Source organism: Neomonachus schauinslandi, chromosome 2 (genome assembly GCF_002201575.2).
Source record: "Neomonachus schauinslandi chromosome 2, ASM220157v2, whole genome shotgun sequence".
NCBI lineage: Eukaryota > Metazoa > Chordata > Mammalia > Carnivora > Phocidae > Neomonachus > Neomonachus schauinslandi.
Genome location: NC_058404.1, coordinates 203,674,394 through 203,692,707, shown reverse-complemented (window position 1 = coordinate 203,692,707; position 18,314 = coordinate 203,674,394). Strand labels below are relative to the sequence as shown.

At 51.2% G+C, this 18,314-nt stretch overlaps 1 protein-coding gene and 1 long non-coding RNA gene across 7 annotated transcripts in view; one reads left to right on the top strand and one right to left on the bottom strand.

The window, feature by feature from the left end:
* The window catches only part of GAK (cyclin G associated kinase), a 364,833-nt gene that overhangs the window by 171,728 nt on the left and 174,791 nt on the right, over window positions 1-18,314 (bottom strand). The window lies entirely within an intron of this gene.
* The window catches only part of LOC110569794, a 19,799-nt gene continuing 12,150 nt past the window's right edge, over window positions 10,666-18,314 (top strand). The window contains exon 1 of the long non-coding RNA XR_002479690.2: window positions 10,666-10,791. This is a non-coding gene — a long non-coding RNA (uncharacterized LOC110569794). The remainder of the gene's footprint in view (window positions 10,792-18,314) is intronic.

Here is an 18,314-nt window from a genome sequence, read left to right as displayed (position 1 = left end):
CCCGAAGGTCGGCAGTCACTGCGCCGCCTGCAGGGAAAGGCACCAGTTATGAAGTTAGACCCTCTCCATTAGCCAGGATGGAAGTCTCTGCCCCAGAAACAGGGACAAAGTCCCCTCGCAGGGGCCAAACAGGTCACGAACTCTGTGTGGTCACCGAGGTGGACGCGCCCACGTGGGTGGGCACAGGAGAGGGCATCGGTGAAGTCACTCAGCCCCGCAGAAGGTCCGCATTTCCTGGAAGGCGTTGTGGAAAGGTCCCCTCCCCCCCCCAATTCCTGCCGTCCAAACAAGGCACAAGGAGTGGCAGGAGGCCAGCATGGAAGAGGAGGCTGGGGTCAGTTTGCAAAGAGTCTCGAATCCAGACAAGTCATTAGATTGGGCCCTGTTGTGGGCAGAGGTGGTGCTGGCCCAGGAGGAAGGTGGAGTCCAAGGCCAGCCTGTCCTGCCCAGGGAAAGGGCAGTTTCACAAGGGTGAGCCTGGGGGCAGTCAGCCTCCCCCGGTGGGGTTATTATCTTCAGGTGACAATTGAGGAAACAGCTGGGGCAGAGTGGGGAGAGAACTGAGAGCTGGAAGGCAGAGAAGAGGGAGTGTCAGCTGTCTCTCTTCCACAAGAACTCCCCTGTGGGTGGACAGCCTCCTCTCCAGCTTCCTCCCCACCCAGAAGTCCACCGCAGACATCTCTTCTACTCTCCAAATAATACTCTCCCTAAGGCCACCTGTGATCTCGATGCGGCTGACATAGATGGACATGAGACAAGCCTGGCACTTTTGTCCCTCTCCACCTCTGACTCTCCTCCTCAGCTAGGGGACAGGGGCCTCCTCCCCATCCCTAGGGCTCTTCTATGGAGTAGGCAGCTTAGTAAGGTCACAGTCGCAGGTCTACATGCAAACAACGAACATGCGGAAACTAAAATTAAACACACAATAACATTTACAATTACTTCGGAAAATTAAACACTTGGGTCTGTAAAAATTAATAAAAGGAAACCTCAACAAAAATGGAGTCAGGAGTCCAGAAGTAGGAGCTCTCATGCTGTACCATTCAATGTCAAAAATTGCCAGTACAGATCCTAACGGAAGAATCGTCAGTAGGAAAGAATCATCAGTTACAGGCCTGAAGAGGAAAAGATGTGCATTGCATCTCCTACAAGAAATTAACCACCCCTGCAACTTAGCCGGTGAGAAACTGCCACTGTGGTAGGCTCTTGCCTTTCTCCAGTGGACTTTCATTCACAATAACCCCTTCCAACTTCCTCCTTCTTCTCTTTCAAATAACATTCCTCTCCTTTGTTTTTTGGATTAGCCTATGATTTTGGCTGCAGCTTGCTTGTCCTGCATTGCAATTCCTTGCTATTCCTGAGTAAACTCATTTTTTTTTCTTGCTGGTAAAATAACTGATTTTTATTTTTAAGGTCAACAGGTACAAAATTAGCAAACTGTACACAGGACTTGTATGCTAAAAATTATGCAACACAAATGAAAGAAATTAATGAAGACCTTAAAAAAAAAAGGAGAGATATACCATGTTAATGGATTGGAAGACTCAACACAGTAAAAATGTCAGTTCTCCCCAGATTGATCTATGGACCTAATGCTACTCCTATCAAAAGGGTTTTGTAAACATAGACTGGGGAAAAATATTTGCAAACCACATATCCGACAAAGGACTGGTATCTAGAATATATAAAGAGCCCTCAAAACCCAACAGTAAAAAAAAAAAAAAATTCCAATTATCAAGACATGAAAAGACATCTCACTGAAGAGAATATACAAATGGTGAGTGATGATGAATGGCTAACATCACTAGCTATTAGGAAAATACAAATTAAAACCACAATGAGATACCACTATACACCTTTCAGAATGGCTGAAAGAAAAACCAATGACATCCAATGCTGGTGAGGTTATGGGTAACTCAGTTACTCATTCATTGCTGTTAAGAATGTAAATGGTAGAGCTACTGCAGAAAGCAGGTCAACAGTTTCTTATAAAACTAACATGTAATTATCATATGACCCAGCAGTTTCACTCTGAGGCATTTATCCCAGAAAACTAAAAACATATTTTCAACAAAAATCTATACCCAAATGTGTACAACAGCCTTATTTGTGATACCCCAAAACTGAAAACAACCTATTTGCCTTTTAGTGAGCAAATGGTTAAGCCAACCACAGTGCATCCACACCATGGAATGGGGCTCAGTGGGAACGGACTGTTCATACACCAAGCAGTTGGGGGAATCACAAGGTAATCGTGCTGAGTGGGGGCAGTCTCTCATTGGCTGGGCTGTTGCTGGGGGAGAAGGAAACTTTCCTCCTCTGGGATAAAGTAGTAACTACAGGGGCACTGACTTAACTTTTGAGGTCCCTCTGTTCTTTTTGTGTCTGCAATTCAGAGCTTCACCTGTGGAACCTCCCTATTCCATTTTAGTGAGGTTTCCCTTTATTAATATTCACAAGTTCCATTTGTTTATATTTTTGAAAAGATACAATTTTAGAAGTGGAGAGCAGATTAGTGGTTTGAAGAGGGAGCGGAAGGGAGATGGGATCCTCCTGGTGATGGAAATACTCTGTCTTGACTGTGGCAGTGGGTACAGGACTCTACGTATGACACAGCCATGTGATGTCAGTGTAAGCAAAACTGGAGAAATCTAAGATCATGATTCATCAATGTTGGTATCATGGCTGTGATATCATACAGTTGTGTTTTGAAGATGTCATCTTTGGGGGAAACTGGGCAAAGCGTACAAGGAATCTCTGTATTATATCTTACAACTGCATTTGAATCTATAATTATCTCAAAACTCACACAACATGGAAAGCACACTCATTTGGAAACAACTTTTTCCACTCTCACATTTTATTTAAATTTGGGCAAATATCTTCAACATAAGCATCTCAGCTGTTCAAGTTTTGAATCGAGGTACACCACCATCCACAAAGGGTCATTCTGCACCCAGATTCCAACTGCACACTGTTGGGACCACCACATCTCGAAGAAACCCTTCAGTGATCTCCACCTGTGTCTTCCTTCAGCAATGATCTTTATGGGGCGCCTGCGTGGCTCAGTTGGTTGAGTGGCTGCCTTCGGCTCAGGTCGTGATCCCAGGGTCCTGGGATCAAGCCCCGCATCGGGCTCCCTGCTCAGCGGGGAGCCTGGTTCTCCCTCTCCCACTCCTCCTGCTTGTGTTCCCTCTCTCGCTGTGTCTCTCTCTGTCAAATAAATAAATAAAATCTTAAAAAAAAAACAATGATCTTTAAAGGTTTAAAATAACACCTGACACACAATTATGACTAAACCTTTGTTCCAATTCTTTATCTCCTTTTTCCTTAACCAAACACAGACTCCCATCAGCATCCCAAACTAGCATTAATCAAGGCTTTTTCAGGCCACCGTGTCTTCCCTAAACAGTATCTTGTTCAAAATTAAGCAACTGAGAGCAGTCCCTTTGCCAAGGATGGAGCAAAGCCAACACCTTCTTCGCTGAGGGTATTGGGGAAAAAAAATCTCACCTTAGATGATGAGATGGCCACAGCCCATCCTGTTTGTGTGGCTTTTACTTGGCTTTTATCTGCTCCTCTCAAGAGAATGTCAGCTACTTGAGGGCAGGAGCCAGTCCGTCCACACCCAAATCCCTGGAACAGGCTGGGGCCAGCACACAGCTGCGGAGGAAGAGACAAGTGTGCGGGGTGGGCGACCTCTCTGCCTTGCCCCTGGCCTGTCCAGCAGGTCCTCCACAGGGCGGCCCACTCCCCCAACCCTGCCATACAGTGTGCATCTTGGACAGGAGCCTCTGAGCCTTCTGATTGCAGACGCACACCCTCCCTTCCCAGCACCCACGTCTTTACTTGTGTCCACTCCATTCTGCTTTCCCCAAGTTCATGGCTGCTGAAAACCCACACACACCGATGCTGCACCATAGCAGGGGACTGAGTAAGCAAATCAGAATCTGGATTCTCAGGTTGTCTCAAAAAGGACGGTGTGACTTCATTCTTATCCATACGGGAGGCCAATCAGGGAATCTGCACTGGAATGTGAACCTGTTTAGTTAAAGGAAGAAAGTCTCTGGTCACTGTGGTCTGTGCTTCAGTTGGTCCCCACCAGAGAGAAGCCCTTGGGGTTGCCTCCTCCTAATCTGTTCTTCTGTCTCTCCCACAGTCTAGGAAGCCAGCCCTGGAGGCTCATTACATATCAAAGTCAGGACGAGTATCTGCAACCCCAGCTGGCTAGCCCGTTTCATGGAGGACTCTGGGGTCCAATCTTTTTCTTGTTGCTCAGACCTGTTCAGCCTGCTAAAAAAGAGGAAGGATCTGAGTTCTCACGTTTCTGTATGCACATGTGAGGTGGGCAGCTTTCTGTATGTGCATGGTGTAAAGTAGTATCTAGTATGTATATGAGAGAGAGAGAGAGGTGGGTATCTAGTGTTGCTGTGCATGGCCTGATGTTTACCTGCTTTGTGTGTGTGTGTCGAATACGAGATGGTATCTAGTGTGTGTTCATGATGTGTTACGTAAGACTGTATGGTTTTTGGTATGTGTGGTGCAAGATGGGTCTCTGTCTTTTGTGTATGTGTAGTGGGGTGAAACGGGAAAACAGGCAGCTGATACTTTGGTGAGTAGTGTGCAAAGTGTGTCTACTTTGTGTGTGTGGTGGAAAACAAGTGTGTGTTACATCAGAAGCTGTGCTGGGTCTGAGATTTTGCTCTACTTGTAAGCTCACAAGCTGCCCACAGGGCCCATATATGTGTGTGCAGGAACCATGGGACCCAGGTCCGAGGTGAAGAGCGCCCGTCCCTCGCGGCTACGGCAATGCCTTGTGTCGGTCCCTCACCTCTCGTTTCCATGGGCAGGCAGGTGGCGTGCACATGCCAGGGGGTGCGCTTCCGAAGAAGAACCCCGAAATAGGAAACTCTTATCTTTTACAGGACTGCTGTGAACCTCCCCATCCTGCCTTCCAGAGACAGAAACCTTCTCTTTATGCTGGAACGTGAGCAAATCTCCTCCAGGGAGGGGAAGGGTTGGGCATTTTTCCTGACTCTCCCGGAATGTCTCTGAGACAAACATTCTTAACTAGGCTGTAAATTATTTTGCTCTGAGGACCTGGACCAGGCAGGAACAGAAACCTGAGAAATTCATGGAGAACCCCCTCCCAACAGGATCTACTTTTTTAAAAACACCTCCACAGGGGCCACAAGATCAAGTCCACGTTGGGCTCTCTGTGCACGGTATCTACCCCTCCCCCATGCACGCGCGCGCGCGCGCTCTCTCGCTCTCTCTCTCAAATCAATCAGTCTATCTTAAAAACAAAAAACAGCTTGACAGGTATCTAATTTTTTGTTTGTGGATATGGCATGGTGAATCTTTTAGCACGGTGTTCTGAGGTGGAAAGTGGTGTGTGTGTGCGTGAGAGAGCAAGAGCAAGAGACATGAGTGTCTAATTTATTTGTGTAAAATATGGGATGTCTAACTTTTCTCTGTATGGTTGAAATTAGTATCTAATCTTTCTGTGTACCGTATGGCTGACATCTTGTGCATGGTATGAGACACTTAACAAGTTTTTCTGGTGTCCATTTGTTTGTGTAGAGAGATGTACATTTACGTGTGTGCGTGTTGAGGTGAGTGCCACCCAGCTGAGGTTGTTTCGCTGTGTTTGCCCTCCCTCTGTTTTATGACACAAATGTCCTGCACTACCACCAGCCTGCTGCAATCCACAAGGGTCCTCACACAGGCAAGCCCACAGAACACACGATGATCCGCATTTACGGGGTGAGCGGCAGCACTCCACACACCCTGCTCTCCACCCTGCTTATCCTTTTTTTTTTTTTAAGATTTTATTTATTTATTTGAGACAGAGAGAGTGAGAGAGCATGAGTGGGGCAGAGGGAGAAGCAGACTCCCCACTGAAGCAGGAAGCCTGACCCGGGGCTCCATCCCAGGACCCTGAGATCATGACCCCAGTGGAAGGCAGACGCCTTACCAACATGGCCACCCCGCACCCTGCACATCGTAGCAGTACCTCCTGGCTCTCACCCCTGGCGGTGGCCCCGTGATGGCACACACGGGCATCTGCCCGTCCTGCCGCAGCTACCAGGACCCACAGCGTGCAGACTCACACGTGATGCCTTGCGGACTGGCTCCAGTTTTTTCTGTTACAAATTATGCTTCAATTAGCAGCCTTGTCTGTGGGGTTTTGTTTTGTTTTTGGGTTTTTTTTTTGGCATTTTGCCAGTGTTTTGCCAGTTTTCCCAATTTATCTTTGGGATAAATTCCTACTTGGGGATAGCTGGGCCAAAGGATAAATGTCTATGTAGTTTCACTGGATGTTATCAATCTCCATTAGCAATATACGAGGGTCTTGCCAACAAGATAAGTTATCAAATGGTGAGGTTTTGTCACCAGACTGATCAGGAGAGGCCTCAGGGGATACCTGACCATAGGCCTGAGGGAGGGAAGAGCCACATGGGCAGCAAGGATGGGCCACCCAGGTCCAGGAGCGGCTCTGCCAGGCCTTGAGATGTGACAGCCGGCATGTCCAGGAGCGCCATACAGATGGAAGAAGTGAGTTGGGGAGAGCAACCAGGCCAGGCCAGAGTCAAGGCAGGGCTTGGCCCTGAGGCAGGACCTCGGAGACTCAGAGCAACCACTGGGCTGCTAAGCAGAGGCCTGGCACCCTCTGACTTAGGTACTGAAGGGTCAGCTCCTGGGCTGCTCTGTTCAGCGTAGACTGGGGGCAGGGCAGAGGCTGTGGTAACGACCCAGACAGAACAGGTGGGCTCAGGCCAGGGCAGCAGCTGTGCAGTCCCAGAGCTATGGTTGGGTTAAGGCACATTTGAAGAGAGAGCCCCCAGGACTTCCCCAGGAATTGGATGTGAGAAAACAGAGAAAGAGAAGAATCAGGAATGAGTCCAAATGTTTGTGCCCCCATAACAGAAGAGATGGAGTGGCTATTGGTTGAGATGAGGAAGGTGGAAGGAAGCAGGTCACCTGTGTCACCCCGAGTTGTGTCCTGAACCTGGTGGGAACGATGTCTGCTGTCCACTGGAGGGACACATCATGCATAAACATAGGAGCGTAGCCAGCATTTGGACTGGGCTTGAAACCATGGGTGGAGTGAGCACTGGCCAGGAGAGGAGCCTCAGGGAGAGGGGAGGAGGCCTGGCAGGAAGAGCCCAGGAGGAGAGAGGGTGGCAGAGGGGCCAAGAAGGTGCCAGGAATGGGGCAGAGCACGATGGAGAATGGGCTACGGGGAAAGTATTTCAGGGGAGAAGCAGCACAGGGGGTCATGGAGATGACAATGGCCACTGGACAGAGCCCCACAAAGCCTTGGGTGCCTGGACCAGAGCATTTTGTTCGAGTTGAGGCAGGGCAGAAGCCCAAGGGTTTAAGAGAGATCATGGAAAGAGAAACTGGAGAGGCCGAGTATAGACAGCTCTTTGGAGGAGTCATGCTGTGAAGACAAGCACAGAAGTACACCATCAGGAGAGAATAAGTCCTGTTCCGTACTGTTAAGATGGGCGGCCTCACCCTGAGTTTGTAAGTGAATGGAGTGATCCAACACAGAGAATGGTCTGGGAGAGGTGAGGTGGAGCAGCTGGGTGGGTGCCAAGGACAGGCCAGTGCCCTGGGATGGCTGTGTGGCACAGAAGTGAGGACAGCTCACCCTCCTGGGAGGAGGGAGCAGTGGGCTGGGGGGTGGGGAGGCAGTGTCCTCTCACTGCTTGTACCATGTTTCTGGTTTCTTCTTTCTTTCCTGCTCTATTGAGGTATAGACCACATACATGTAACCAGTACACTCAGTGAGTTTTGCCCCATGTATACACCCATGAACTTACCACCGCCACCCACACAGCACACAGTTCCATCATCTTAGGTTTCCTTGGGGCCCTGCAATCACGCTGCTCTTAGGCTTTTGCTCTGAGTGAAGCTCCTAGAGGCTTTTGAGCAGAGGAGAAACATGGCTCGACTAATGTGTTATGAAAGTTACTACTCTGTGTTGAGAATAGATGTTGGGGGAGGGAGTGTCAAGAAAAGAAGCAGAGAGACCAGTCTGGAGGCTATGCACTAATCCAGAGGCAATCAATGACCTTGGACCAGAGTGGGGGTGAAAAGCTATAGCCATATTCTGAGGGGTCTGCTGACAGCAGGTATGGGCTTGGAAGAAAGGACCCCAGTGTCTTGGCTTAGCAGGCAGGATGGAGCCCTCTCCTCTGCAGTGGGGGCTGGGGTGAGTAGCAGGCTCGGGGGAAGATCAGGAGTTGATATCCTGATATCAGAGCCTGAGCTCCCTAAAGATAGCCCAGCAGAGATATGGCCAGACAGTTGGATATAGGAGCCCAGAGTTCAAGATCAAGATCTCGGGTGTTGTTGCTGATGAGGTCCCCGGTGAGAGCAGGCAGGTGAGATGTCCTGTCTGCACTCTTTGAGAGAGACCTGTGGCCATGCCTCATGCACACACTCTGGCTCTCCCCCATTTGCAGACGGACAGCTACAGTGTCAGAAGGCCATTGCATGACTTCCTGGGGTCACTGCTCTGTGCCCAGGGCTGTTCCTGGCCTATTATCCCCACTTCTTTTTTTTTTTAAGATTTTATTTATTGATTTGACAGAGAGAGACACAGCGAGAGAGGGAACACAAGCAGGGGGAGTGGGAGAGGGAGAAGCAGGCTCCCTGTGGAACAGGGAGCCCGATGCGGGGCTCGATCCCAGGACCCTGGGATCATGACCTGAGCTGAAGGCAGTCACCTAACCGACTGAGCCACCCAGGCGCCCTATCCCCACTTCTGACACCCAGGCCTCCACTCCAGACTGGTTCAACTTAGCTGCCATTTCCCTGGAAAATAGAAACAGCTGGATGAGATGCTGCCCAGGCCCCACTCCCTGCATCGGGGTCTTCCTCCCCCAGTGTGAAAGGCTGCCACAGCCCCCTGCCCCGGATCCGGCCCCCAGTCCTGGGTAAGGACTTGGGCTCAGGCAGCCTTCCCTCTCTCCAGTGTGCTCATCTCTCCCTGTACCCCATCAGTGCCATTGAGGCTCTGACCCAAACAGAAAACAGCCTTCTAGTCCCAGAAACCCTCCAAAGAAAAACCCCTGGAAAGGTTGTCTATATTTACCCTCCTCCCTTGAGCCCACCACAATTCAGTTTTTACCCTGGCAATGCAACCACACTGCACTGGACAGGGTCCCAGAAGGGTCCCACTCCCCACACCCCTCTCAGCAGCTGACAAGACATCACTCACCCCTGGGGATCCTTCTCCCCAGTCTGCTCAATCTGGGTCTTTCTTGCTGGATCCTCCTGGACTCTCTGATTTCTCCACGTGGGCAGGGGGCTCAGCGCCCCCCATCCCTCACTCCAAACACTGCAAACTCAAGACTCCACTCCCGAAGCCCACAGACTCACAGAAGGGCCACAGGGAGTCTAATGGCTATTACAGCTGCACTCCTGACCCCACCCTCCTGTGCTCCATCACCATCCCCAGATTGTCAGAGGCTGTCCACTCTTCCAGTTGTTCCTCACCCATCCCTGCCTGTTCTCAGGCTGAGCCCCAGCAGTCCACACTTCCTCCCCTCCCTGGCACCACCCAGTGCGGCACCGCGGCTTCTTCCCTGCACTGTCTCCCTCGCTGCTCGCGCCAGACAAACACAAGACAGCCAGAGGGAGGCTTTACCATGCCGGCACCATGCCATCAACCCTCTGCTCCGAATGCCCAGGGACCTCTCCATCTGACCTCATCTCCTCCCTCTCCATGCCCCATGCCCCCTGGCTTCCATGCTGGCCCCTGGCAAGCATCCTTCAACACCCCCCACTTTGTACCCTGGTGCTGGCAGGACAACTTACCTGTGAACCCCACCTCCAGATATTTGCAGGGCTCCTTCCCTCTATGTTCCGACTCTGTGCCTCTATGGCTGGCTCCCTCTGTGTCCTTACATGCCCATTCACCCGTCTACGGCCATACCACCCTGAACGCGCCCGATCTCGTCTCCATGCCCATCCACCCTATTGAAACTAACACTCCAGACATCCACTGCCTCCCCTACCCAGTTCATCCGGCTCCCATATGACACCAGATTTGTTTTTGCCTTTCTTATTGCCCCCTCCCCCGCCAAGGTGTGGACCCCAGGAAGGGATGGACGTCACGGCCACTGCTCACGCTCCAGGGCAGGGCCTGTGCAAGGGTGGACGCACAGAGTTGCGGGGTCAGCCCTGCTGCCCACTCTCCCGCCTGGAGCACGGGGAGCGCTCTGTGCTAGGTCCCAGAAAGGACTGGATCGCAAGAACGAGACCGACTCCGCCACAAGAATGCCCCGGGCTCGGCGCCAGCTGCCTACTAGATCCTGTGTCCGGCAGGACTCTCCCTCCCCGCAACCCCGGCGCAGCTCCCGCCGACCACGCCCCCTCTGCCCACTGCCCCTCGGGCCACGCCCCCGCAATCCCCTGCCTCCTCTGCGGGCCCCGCCCCTGGCACCCTCCCAGCTCCAGATCCCTCGGCCAAGCCCTGCCCGAACGCGCCTGCGCCTTCTGACCACGCCCCGCCCCCGCCCTTCAGGCCCCGCCCCCGGGCCCCGCCCCCTCCCCGGCTGCGGGGTGGGAGCCGGGCCGCGCAACGCGCATGCTCCATGCGCGGCGCCCCCGACTCGGCGCTCGGCTCCGTTCGGGCATTTCCGCCTCTTTGTTTTAAACTCCGGACGGGTTTTTTTCTCCTGCTCTTGGGGGGGACCCGGAGGGAGCGGCGCCCCCCCCCACTCCCGGCGCTGCCCCCGCGTGCGCCCTGCTCGCCCGCAGCCGAGACGGCAGGTCAGTGAGTCCGCGCCCCGCTTGGCCTGGCCCGCGGCGCCCGTTCCTCAGGCCGCGGCCTCGGCCGGTGTGCGGGCCCGGAAGGCTCGGGACCCCTGCCCGCGCCCCTGCGCCCCTCGTCGGCCCGGCCCGCGGAGTCCCCACACGGCTCGGCAGGCTCCGGGCGCTGGCCGGACCCACGGGGTCGGGACCCCGGGACAGGTCACGGGGAAGGGCCGGACCCCGGGACGGGTCATCGGGGAGGGACCAGGGAGGACCGGACCCCGGGACGGGCCAGCGGGGAAGGCCAGACCCTGAAACGGTTCACGGAGGAGGGCTAGACCCCAGACCCACCAGACAGGGACCAGGAAGCGCCGGACCGACCCAGAGAGAGGTCACCGAGGAGTGTCCAACCCTGGGATGGGTCATCAAGAGGGTCCAACCCCAGCACGGGTCACCAAGGAGGACTGGGACCCTGAGACTGGACAGGGGCCAGAGAGGGCTGGACTCTGAGACAGGTCACGGAGGAGGGCCGGACCCCAGGATCTGGCAGGACCCAGGGAGGGCTGGAACAACTGGGCTGGGTCACTAAGGAGGGCCAGGACACCAAGACTGGCTCCAAAGAGGGCTGGGATCCTAGAACAGTCCTGTGAGCACTTCCGAGACCCTGAGACAGGGTGCCATGAGGAGGGTTCATCCCATGCGACAGACTCGGGATGATCAGGGCCCCAGGTAGGTCATTTGGGAGCATCTGGATGCTGGGGCAGGACCACGAAGAAGCTAGGCTTTCGGGGAGGGCCAGGACCCAGACAAGAGCTGGAACTTGGAGACAGGTCCCTCAGAAGGCCAGAACTCCTGAGCAAGTCGATGGGAATCACCCAGACCCCAAGAGTGGACTCTAAGGAATGCTGGAACCCCAAGCCAGCCCTCCAGGGGGTTGGACCCCTGAGGCAGGATCCAGAGGTGCCTTTAATATGTCCAGTCTGCTCAACTGGATCCACCTGCTCTGAAGGCTTGGGGGCATCAGGGATCCTGGTCACCTGAGCCCCACAGTGCAAATCCCTGTGAGGCCCTTGAGCACCCTGATGTTATGAGCACCTGGGCCAGCCCTACAGACCTTCTGACCTTCAGCAGATGCTGCCTGGCTGGGCCCTAGGGACACATGTGAGGCAGGGTTGGGACCATCCTCATGTCTCTGGGGGTTCAAGTGGAGCTCCTAGTCCACACTGGCTCCATGCCTCAAGCCAGCACTGTGCTCACTCCCCAGATCCCCTACCTTATTCTTCCAGCCCCTACTCCAGGCCTACTGTCTTTTGCCTTGGCCTTGTGGTCAGTGTTCATCACCTTCAACCACCCCTGCCCTCTTCTCTCTCCATGTGTGGGTGTGCCCTCCATCCTGAGACTGGAGGTGTTTTCAGTGTCCAGGAAGTTCCAGGAGGGGTGGGGTCCAACCAGGAGTATTGGAAGCCTAGGGAAGTGTTTTGGGGGCACTGGCCTGGGGCAGGAAAGTTGGAGCAGGCGAGCATACATATCAGGTGAGTGGATCAGGCACCTTCTCCACTCCCGGAAGGGAAAATATTAAAGGACCTAGCAATTGGGGGTCTTTGCTTCTCTGAAACCTTTGAATGAGACTCATCTAGAACCCGTGTTCTCCTTTAATTTGAAAGTGCTAATGAAAAAATAGGGTGTGTTATGTGCTGCTCTTTGATTGGGGAATGGCTCCAGAGTGTGTCCAGTAAGATAATGCTGGAGGAGTCTGAGAGAATGAAAAGCCCAAGAGGGCAAGGGCCTTGTCCAGCTCAGCTCCCAGACCTGGCCGCCTGGTGTGAGGCCAGCAGGCAGCACACAACTGTTAAATGAAGAAGTGAGTGCGTGAATGAATGAGTGAACAGCAGGAATACTTTTGGAAAGATCAACGTGTGTTAGGCTTGCAAACTTATCCAAAGATTGGGCAGTAGGACAAGATACAAATCTAAAACTCTGAGCTATATGGACTCCCAGGAGAGACACTTGAACTGGTCAGTTCAGTATTTCACTTTGTGCCACAACTTCGTTGCTTGGTTACTTGGGAGAAAACCCGTTTAGATTTTCAGATTGACGTTTCATAGGACCAAATCTTAACCAAATGGAGTCCCCGCACAGTCCAGCTTAGGAACTTTTATTTGCCAAATGTAACCACACTTGGGACCTTCTTACTCAACACTTAGTTCTGATTTTTTTCTTTTTTTGTGCTTTTGTTCCTTTTTTAAAACTTAATTTGTTTTGTGAAGTTTTGGAAAAGACTTGCCAAATTGGGCACTCAGGTTTGGTTAGGCTCTTTATTTTCCTATTCTTGGATTTTTAAAGGTGTGATAGTGCTGCATGGTTGCATTATTTATATATTGCTGTCCAACAAATGACCCCAAAACTTAGTGCCTTAAAACATCAGTTATTATTTTACAGTGTCTGTGGGTCAGGAATCCAGGCACTGCTTAGCTGGATCCTCTCTCAGAGTCTCACAAGGCTGCCTTCAGAGTGCTGGCTGGAGCTGTGGTCTCATCTGAGGGTTTGACTGTGTGTCTGACTGTGCTTCCAGGCCCGCTCACTCAGCCCCTGGAGCTCTTCATCGGGCAAGTCGGGGGGAGCCAGTGATAGACCACGACAGCAAGCGAGAAGGCCACAGTCTTCATGACCTAATCCCTTTTGCCATGTTCTCTTTGTTAGAACCTAGTCACTGGGCCCAGCCCTCATTCGAGAGGAAGGGTGTGTGTACTGGGAGTGGGGGTGAGGGTCACTGTGGCCATCTTAACACCTGTCGTTTACCAGGTTTCAGCTAATATAGGGCCTGTACCTGAGAAATACCGTGTAAGTAAATTAGCAGAATTGAATATAGAGCAGTGTGTTAAGTATAAGGTTGCAACAATTCAGCTATCTCTTTAAATGTATAGGTTTCTCTCATGTCAGCATAATGACTAAAACCGCTGGAACTTAAACATGAGGGAAAATAGGGCGCCTGGGTGGCTCAGTTGGTTAAGCGACTGCCTTCAGCTCAGGTCATGATCCTGGAGTCCCTGGATCGAGTCCCGCATCGGGCTCCCTGCTCGGCAGGGAGTCTGCTTCTCCCTCTGACCCTCCTCCCTCTCATGCTCTCTGTCTCTCATTCTCTCTCTCTCAAGTAAATAAATAAAATCTTTAAAAAAAAAACATGAGGGAAAATAAATTATAAATAGGGAAGATTCTTGGGAATTGCACTTGTAGCAAATCATAACCAACTCCCCCGCCAACCCTGCAAATTAAATTGAGTGCTGTAGAATTCTTTGATAGCTTCAGGTTCAGTGATTTCAGTGTTTCCAGAGCATCCTTTTATTCCTGCCCAAGATTTTGCTCCAGGAATTATAAACTGGCCTTTGTAAGAAGTTTTTCAGAGGTAAGATGCTGAGATGTTTTGGATATTTGACCCTTGTAAGCAAGTCATGCTCCAGATCCTGAATGTAAGGGCCTTAGTGCTCAGGGCTTGGGGCTCCCTGGTGTGCCTAGACTCCAGGACCATGCCTCTCTCTGGCACTCTGGGCTGGGGCTGTAGCATGGAGCTGTAAAGCATACCCATCTGGGGGGGACTTGTCCCAGGAGCTCTCTGTGGAAGGAGGTGTCCCCTCCTGCTGCCCAATTCTCTCTGGACCTGCCAGGGTTCCACCCTGCTAGTGTGAGGCAGGGCCCTTTGCCAGTGCTTGGAATGACTTATTTGAGTTGTTAGATTTGAATTATAAAGCAAGGTTTGTTTTGGTTTATACTGTTACTCTTTATTAAATGCCAGGATTTATCATTTCATCTGAAGCTATTTGCTTAGTGGTCGGAATCGAATTTGAAATTGAAAATGCATTTTACTATTGAAGTATGTTGAGGTTTGGGGACAGTTTCTTACTACCCTTCTAATATTTGCCGTTAACAGTGCAGAAATGCTACCCAATTCATTGTGCTTCAAAAAACAGAACCATACTGTTTTACAAGTTGATAGTTTATCATTAAATTTTAAGAAGTAAGACCTCTAAAAATAATAAGACTATCTTTTCTGATCCGCCATGTTCCTCCCTACAGAACTGAATTCTCTGAAGGCCAAATGACAACAATAATGAAACACTTAACACATGAGAGCGTTAAGGTGTGATCCTTGCTTAGACGCATTTTTCAGAATTGTCTATTAAATTAAGCAAAACGCATTGATAAGAAATAAAACTCGCTAGAAAATATAGTCCTTAAAAACTGATTGTTGGGTTGATTGCTTTTTTGAAGAGAACTGCTAATATTTAGGTGAATTTGGAGAGTGGAAGTTAATTGGATTATTTTGCAAATGAATCAGTATTCTCTGGACTTTGCTGCAATAACAGCAAATTCCAGATGTTTAACAAGAAATATGCAAACAGTAGAAAGCTGTCTGCATTCCTCTTTGAAACCCCTGCTAACTGGATTTTATGGAGGCAGAAAGTGTGGTGATGCTCAGCAGGGCCTGGCTGGTGTTGGATGCTCAACAAAAAACTGAAAACTGATCTTTATTCACACCTTGTGTAGCCCTGTCCTGGAGGTACTGTGTGTATCAACTTGTCTGGTTCTTAAAGCCACCCCAGGTCTGCCCTCTGATCACCCCTGTGTGCCTGGGAGGAAACAGACACAGGCCACAGCTGGGACTTGAGGAGCAGAGAAGGGTCAGCCTTCCCCATTTTTATTTCAGAAAATAACACAATGGAGAAAAACAAAGAATTCTGTACCCCCACCCCGATCTAGCAATTATGTGCTAATTATATGCTAAAACATACTTGCTTTACCTCTTTTTTCTAAATACATATTTATTGTCATTGAATCATCTGAAAGTAGCTACAGACAATCTACCAAGTTCCTTAAATAATTCAAGAGCACACAAGTCACAGGATTAGGATGGTCTCCACACAACCACAATGTCATTATCACACCTGAGAAATGGGCACTTGGTTCACATACCAGCTAATAATTTCCTGTTCATTTTCAAATCTCTCCACTTGTCTCAAGAATGTCTTCTATGGCATTTTTCCCTTAACCAGATCCAGGCAGGTTCCGGGCATGGCACAGGGGGTCATGCCCCTCCTGAACCAGACACACCTGGGTTCCCAGAGTGGCACTGGGGGTCATGTCCTTTCTGAACCAGACACAGGTGGGTTCCCTCTGTGGCACTGGGGACCATGCCCCTCCTGAACCAGGCACACCTGGGTCCTCAGAGTGCACTGGGGGTCATGCCGCCTCCTGAACCAGGCACACCTGCGTTCCCAGAGTGGCACTGGGGGTCATGTCCTTTCTGAACCAGACACACCTGCATTCCCAGAGTGGCACTGGAGGTCATGGCCCCTTAGTGTCTTTTTAGGTTCCCCCCTTGCCCTCCGCAGGGTTGACTTCTCTAGGTGACATGTCACACCTGGATTTTTCTGATTCTTCACTTACGGTGTTGTCCACCTTTGTTGTCCCTGTGTACTCTATAAACTGAAGGAATGAGAGAGAGGCCGAGTCAGGCTTGAGATTTGGGAGATCCCTTCGTAGGAGCCAGTGAGGGCTTCATGTCGCGCCATCGGAGACACACGGTCAGGTTGTGGTGGCACTTGGGTCAGCCCCGCTGGCTGCACTTCTGGTGCCGCAGTTCCCAGTGTCCTCCCAGGGGGCAAGTCAGTCGGGCCCTCCCTGTTCTGTTTCTGATGGGGAGGCATCCTCCGGCCATTTCATCCTTCCTCACAGGCACATGGGCGAGCCCTACTCATCAGTTTTGATGCTTTTGGCAGAAGGTTCAGTGGGTGGAAGGGTTTGAAATCGTTAATGGAAATAGGACTTTTGCTGACAAATAACATTTATTTTCCATAAAGTAAGTGCCTTTCTTACTGTAGAGACAGGAATGGCTAGAGGCATTTCGTTTTCCCCAGCCTTTCGTTGAAGGCAGCCTCTTGAAAAAGATGGACATCAGAAATCACAAGAGGGGTGTCTTAGCCGTCACAACAGAATGTCATGGATGGAGTGGTTTAAGCAGCAGGCATTTATTTCTCGCTGTCCTGGGGACTGAAGTCCAAGAACAAGGTGCTAGTTGTGGTTCGTGGTGTGGACTGGCTGCCTCCTGGCTGCGGAAGCCCTCTGCGGGCTCTTCTTGCAAGGACACTAATCTCACCTGGGCCCCCCACCCTTACACATCTAACCCTCTCGCCCCCAGAGGCTCCATCTTTGGAGATGGGTTAGGGCTCCAACACAGGAATTTGAGGTAGGCACAGTTCAGTCCAGACCAAGAGGCTGTAGCTTCTGCCCCTTGTTTATTAACCTGTTCCTTGTCTCTAGAATTGGGAGAATAGTTGCCTAATGAAAATGGTCCCAGGGCTGGTGGTCACTCTATCTTACATGCTTGGGAAACTGGCCCTTTCTTCTGCTATTAACTCCATTTCTTTAAATACCATTACATTAATTTTCTAATGCTGCATAACAACTTGCCACAAAATTAGTGGCTTAAAGGACACCGACTTACTAGTCCCAGTTCCGTGGGTTGGAAGTCTAGCACAGTGTGGCTGCTCTTCCTGCTCAGGGCCTCAGAGGCTGAAATCAGCGTGCTGGGCTGAGGCTCTTGTCTGGGACTCGGGTCATCTTCTGAGCTCACTAGCCCATCTCCAGTGGTTGCTGGATTGGGGTCCTGCTTTGTTGCTGGCTGTCCGTTGGGGGTGCCCTCAGCTCCTAGAGGCCCCACAGTTCTTGTCCCAGGATGGTGGGTACTTGACAGCAGGTTGTTTTCTGCCAGGCCGGTAGGACTCACCCCTCTGACCTGCTCTTCTGCTACCAGCTGGAGAAAACTCTGCTTTGAAAGACCATGTTATTTGGCTTGCCCTGTTTTAAGGCCAGCTGATTTGGGACCGTAATTACATCCTCAGAAATGCCTTTGCAGCAGTACCTCGGCTAATAAGGTGGGAGATACGTGTATGCCAGAGTCTCGTGGCCATCTCAGGATTCTGCCTGCCACAGTCCTGGCACCCCAGAATTCGTATCCTCCCAAATGCCAAATACACCTCTCCCTCTCCTGAGGTTCCCCAGGGTCTCGTCCCACTGTAGCACCAGCTCAAAGTCCCAGACCTTGCCTGAACCACAGAGCTCTGGAGTCTCCTCCCCTGGATCATCCGCTTGGTGCAATCCACTGGGTGCTGGTCCTGGACACTTGTGAACCAAGTGAGACAGATTGCCTTCTCAGGGCACCCCTCACAGCAGGACAGGTGTAGGTTTACCAGTTGAGAATGGGGAAGTGGACGTAGCAGGGAGTCACAGGCCCAACGCAGTTCTGAAACCCAGTGGGGATCCCCAGTCGGGATTCTTTTTTTTTTTTTTTTTTAAGATTTATTTATTTATTTATTTGAAAGTGAGAATGAGAGAGAGTGTACATGAAAGGGGGGGAGGGTCAGAGGGAGAAGCAGACTCCCCACTGAGCAGGGAGCCCCATGCGGGACTCGATCCCGGGACTCCAGGATCATGACCTGAGCCGAAGGCAGTCGCTTAACCGACTGAGCCACCCAGGCACCCTATAC